We start from the raw sequence: 6,182 nt of genomic DNA, 5'->3' as shown, positions 1-6,182 counted from the left end.
ATGAGTTCCATGAAATTAAGTTAGCATGTTTGTTGAATTATAAATTTCTCATGTCAAAGCACTTGAATTTTCAAGTTATATGATGTAGTTATGATCCCCTATGTATTTATCTCTCATGTATAACAATCATACTCCCCAAATGTTTGATAAAATATCCATATGAGTAAATTATGCATGGTAACCTATAATTGTGTTGCTAAAGTTATGATATGAGTTTATCTATTATGATATCGAGTCCTGGGGGTATTTATTACTCCAAATACGGCTGCTGACTTAGTTGCAGTAGTTATCGAATAGTCCCAGTAAAGGTCAAGAATAGTAGTACTCAGTCAGAATAGAACTCAGTGAACTCAGTCCAATTCAGTCAGTCAACACTATCAGTGCTAGTTCAGTCAAGCCTAGTATAGTGTAGTGATCAATTCAGCGTCGATTCAGTTAGGAGTAGGATTCAACACCATGCTAGCTTCGAAAGAGAGGAGGCATCCTTATTTGAGCTGATCGTTAGCGTATTTCTTCTTCTCAAGTGAAGTAGCTTACTCTCGCCCTGCTTTGGGAAGTCAATATTCTATTGTTGGAATCTATCTTCCACTAGCTGTGACAAACACATATCTTCTAGAAGAAGTGTGGTCATAAAGTTCTATCTTAATCATGACGTTCTTAAAACTTGGAGAGAGATGAATGATATACTTTATTATTGCTATTATGTAATTATATATATATATATATATATATATTATGAAAAAAATGTATGTGGATTAGTTGAGTGACTAGACTGATACTCTAAACGAGGCCAATACTATTAAAAAGAAACTAGCAAAAAGCATAAGAGAAGAAAAGTTCACAGAAGGGCCATTTTTTCTACTGAAAGTGTTTTTTATAGGTAATAGGGAAAAGCCTTGCCTTATTCAAGAGTAACAGGAAGGAGAAGAATAAGGATTACCTCTGTTAAAGAAAGAAGCCCCAACTTTGCCGAGGGCTTTGCTTTTTCTTTAATGCTCGCTCTGCCCCTATCCCTATAGTTTAAGTGCTAGTTCTCAATTCTACTTTACTATAGCAATTTTAGATCTGCTGCTGGCTCTCTTATAAGTGCTCGTGTTGCTCCCTCTCCTTGATCTCTTCTTTTTGTTTTTAGCTGATCACTTTGATTAATCCTATATTTTTCTTTTTTTCCCACGATAGAGATATTTCTTTGCTACTTCTTTCCTCAGCTAATGGAAAAAAATTCTTCAAATAGAAAGGGGTAGGAAAGATCCCATCTACCTTGCCCAGGGATGGAGACATTTCTGCCTGCAGTGGGTTTGATCTTTAGTAGCAGTCATGTGATTCGGAAATAAAAGGTAGCTTAGTCCTCAAAATATATGGCCATACAAAATTGTGAGAAGGATCAGTGGAGTTGCTTATGAGCGAGATTTGCCAGAGAACTTGATATTTGTACATCCTATATTTTATGTATCCATATTCAAAAAGTGTAGTGGAGATCATTCCAGTGTTTCCTATGGAAGAGATCAATTTGAAGGACTCATTGTCATATGAATAAGAACCCATTGCTATTTTGAATCACGATGTTCAGAAGTTGAGAAACAAGGAGATAGCTTCGGTCAAGGTGTTTTGGGAGAATCCAAAAGCTGAGAAAGCTACTTGGGAGACGGAGGATGACATGCGTTCAAGGTAGCCGACTATGTTTGAAACCATGGACGGCGATATTGAAGGTACAAATCATATACTACTCTCTCTCTCTCTCTTTTTCCTTAGTGTTCTTGAGATCGTGCTTATCTATGTCCTGAATCATCATTCGGGGACGAATGATCCCAAGTGGGGAAAATGTAACACCTCATAGCATTCTCGACTTCATACCACTCTTATTTGCAAACATACAGGGCTTACAATATAAAATGTTTCTAAGTTTTAAAAGACTAAGTCCTATTTTTAAGCCCTTAACTTTAATGAATTTTAAATTGACCTCTCTGACCCCAAGACGTAGATTTTTTAGTTGATTCATGTTCAGGGGTGTAAATTGGATTTTGTCGGGAAAGTTTTAGATTTTTCGAACGAAATTTAGATCGTGTTTGGATTTCAAAAATAGTGGGTCACCCAGATTGCACTGCATTGGGGTGCCAATAGCGATGAGCCACTTGGCGCTTAGCGGGGAGGTTCCAAAGTGGGATTCAGTTGCGAATTCAAATTTTGAGTGGCAGTCTCGTCTGTTCCCTATAGCCCCAAATTATGATAACAACAGATTAAAACGTTATTAGGCCATTATATGCTCAAAATTAATCAATTTCTCTCAAGAACTAAACCCTAACTCTTCCCCAAAGATTAAGAATTCAACCTCTAAGTTCAAAATTTTAAGAAAAGAGGCAAGATTAGGGTTCCAATCTTCAAACTAAACAACATAATGTTTGTGGGACTATCCTTAAAGTCCATGGGCATGGATTTTATCATTTTATCAAGTGTAAGGGTTTATAATTACATTGCAAACAAAGGGTTTGAATATTGATTCAAAAAGCATGTCATGGAATTATTTTGATGAAAGTGTATATATATGAATATATATATATATATATATACATATATTGTATTGAACTCTTTTTTGTTGAAATTGAATAATAGCCTTATGTAAAAAAATTTAATTGAGAGCATGAACAAAGAATTTCTTCTCTTGTTATGAAACATAGTGTCTATTTGTATTGTGAGTGATTTTGAATGCATGAACTAAGGTTTAAATGTAAGTTCCTTAACGTCATGGTGTTTTACATGGTTTATGATATGATTAGAGGGATTTTTCTTTCTATAACAATGCTCTTCATATTAAAAGAGAAGAATTGCATGTGATTGACTAATTGATATGACCATCACATTTAAAAGTCTTGCAAAAAAAGGGCAATTTCATAAGTTTTCTTAAGATTACAAAATGATGACTTCCTTTTGATGCTATAAATCTTTGGTAGTCATTTGTGTATTTTGAATTTGATAGCTATGAAATGGATACGATATGAATGACTTGCAAGATTAGGTATGATGATATGGCTTTAACATATTGATCATCAAATGATTTTGTACATGAAGCATGATGTTTCAAGAACTAAAATTGGGCCTATGGAGAGGTAAATGGTTACCCGATAAAGGGATTTTAGTGTAAGGGCTCATCGCTGTAAATCGAGTTTTGCCGATTCGGGTGATATGATTGGCTATGGCTAATGTGTACTTGTTTATCCTTGAGACACTAGTATACTAGGATAGTATTTAGGACCCCAATCCTTGTGGCAAACTTGGATTTAGGGGATTGGTCGACGAGTAAATGGCGGACCCATATAGCTCGTGGGTACTAAAAATGTAGGGTGTACTATCTATCTTAGGAGTAAGATAAAGTGTTGAGTCAAGATTATAAGGAAGTACTTTGAAACTCTAAATTATGCCCATGTATTTTACTTATCTCATGTATAATGTTTTACAAAATGCTATAATCTATGTAGTGTAAAAAACATGTTATTTTGATTGTTTCACATACCAGTAAATTTGTATTGACCACCTATATTTCAGCATCTGAGGTTCAATCCCAGGATCCCGCTAAGCAGTAATTTGTTTGTCAAAAATTTTCTGTTGGTGAGTCTTCCTTAGTTCAGAAGACCTTGTTTATGGAACATTGTTATTTGATTTTTAGTTCATGGTCCGACTGGGGGCCTTGTCTTAGTTTTCAGACTGATGTCATTCTCATATTATTATAGATTTCATAGACTGATGTAAGATGTTTCTGAATTTTTATGAACTTATATTCATAATGATTAGTTGGATTAAGAGAATGACCATGTTTCTGTTTTGCTATGTTTTTCCGCATTTCATTAGAGTATATGAATTGTACATATAAATGATAGTTGGAAAGAGGTGTGATCTTGTGTGTATTTATACGCCTAAGCACCATAATTTATCCATATTTTAGCTATGTTTAGAGAACAAAGTGCCTAGTTTATTATATTTTTACTCTACTTCTATGTAATTGAGCTAACCTATGTGATTAGCATGATTTCAGGTATTAATAAGGTAGATGAAGACATTATGGGACTATGAAATGCGGATGGCATATGACACAAGAGAGAGTAGCAACCTGGACCAAATGTGGCGCCTAGAAACAACAATCTGGACCAAATGTGATGCATGGGAACTTTTTCCCGGGTAAATTTGCCATTTATAATAAGTTGAGGACTTAGAAGGAAATTATGAGATACAAGGCTATTAAAAGACTTGTTGCTGATTTTTTAAGGGGGATTCACATTCTGTATTATTTTGAAAACAAGAGAAAGCGGCTTAGCTTGAGGAGAGAGAGGGAGAAACGTTTTTCTCTCTTATTTTCGCTATTCATCTTCTCCACCAAGATCGTTCTAAGTTTTGGTATGATTAATATTTCTATTGTCATTTTCATTTTATTCATGAGTAGCTAAGTTTATTTGTTAGGGTTATGAAAACCTTGTAGTGTACTCTCTATTGCTATGGGTTTTTGAATTTATGTTGTGTTAATCCACTTATATCATTACTCTCTTCGTTATGATTGAATTCTCGTGGTTGCAAACATAGGGAATGTGCCATTATATCAATAACTTATTTGATAGAAAAGTTACTGTTTGGAAAAGAGAGTAGTGACAAGAAAAGAGGGTTTCCAACCTCTATTTTACACGTTAATACCTTAGCAGGATTAACTACTTGGAGAGTTTGTATGATTGGTTGTCCACTTTGGATTCGAGAGAACTAAGGTGAATAAATCCTTGATGGTTGAGAAACACTTGGATTTAGAATTAGAATACATCTCTCTATAAGTGCATGCATGTATAAATCCTTTTTACTCGTAGTTAATAGAGAAGTAAAAGATACAAGGTGGACATAACCCTAACTTGTCATTCTCTGTGATCAAATATTAATACACATATTGCTTCATTGTTATATTGTAACTATCATTTCAAATTTAAACCAAAACCCCTCATTCAGGAACCTCTGACCAACAGTTTAGTTACAACTACAATACTTAGTAACATAGTATTCCCTGTGGAATTCGACACCCACCTTGGTTGGGTTCTATATTTGACAGCGACCGCTTACTCTCTCGTAAGAGAGGTGTAATTTGGTCATATCAAATTTTAGCACCGTTGTCGGGGAATACGGTTGTCTACTAAGTTGTGCTTGTTAGTCGACCTTTTGGTCAAAGATTCCTAAAATTTTACTTTTTCTTTGTTGTTTTTGTTTTGAACAGATTGAGTGTATTGTATGCCCAATACGCGGAGATCGGGCCACCCATTATTACCTATAAATCCTGAACCACATCTCATTGGCAGAATGGATGTGCAACGAGACCCTGAAAGGATAGCTGCTCAACAGGATCAGGCTAGATTAGCTGTATTGGCAGCTGCGCAAGTAAATCAACAAAATGCTTATAACCCAGGTCGGGTACCAAATCTTGATGATGAGGACCTAGGTGATGGTGAGTTATTAAATCCAAGGTGTGCAAATTATGTGGTTGCACTAGTGAACAGGAATGTCAACAGAGATCGTCAAGCTAGGATGAGAACCAAACGCCGAGCTGTGCAAGTTTCTTTTGATGATGATGATGACGACTTAGATGGGGCTGGTGCCACAAGGGCTATTATTCCTCCACCCTTGGCACCCGGAGCCAAGTTCAATATTACTAGCACTATGATCCAGCTACTGCAACTCAAAGGTTTATTTGGTGGACTTGCAGGCAATGATTTGAATATGCATCTGATTAATTTTATCTCAACATGTAAATCATTATCCAGGGGTTGGGCAGAATGCAATCCGGCTGCATTTATTTCCATTGTGTCTATCTAGAAAGGCAACTCTATTGTCAAACGGGCTAAATCCTGACTCTACTACCAATTGGAGGCAACTAAGAGATGCTTTCCAAGAAAAATTCTTTCCGCCATCCAAGAGAGCACAATTGAGAGATAAGATAAGCAATTTCAGACAGCTTCCAATTGAAGCTCTCCACGAAACTTGGGAGAGGTTCAAGAAGAAGCTGATGTAGTGCCCAAATCATCAGATGACCAATGTCCACTTGGTGGAGATATTATATAGGGCTTTGAATTCAGTGACTAAGCCAGTGGTAGATAATGCTGCTGTAATACCCCATATGTTTCTAAACTAGGAGACGAACCATTTTTCCTACGTATGAAACC

The sequence above is a fragment of the Capsicum annuum genome, chromosome 9 (assembly GCF_002878395.1).
Source record: "Capsicum annuum cultivar UCD-10X-F1 chromosome 9, UCD10Xv1.1, whole genome shotgun sequence".
Classification (NCBI taxonomy): Eukaryota; Viridiplantae; Streptophyta; class Magnoliopsida; order Solanales; family Solanaceae; genus Capsicum; species Capsicum annuum.
This window is presented reverse-complemented; position numbering follows the sequence as displayed.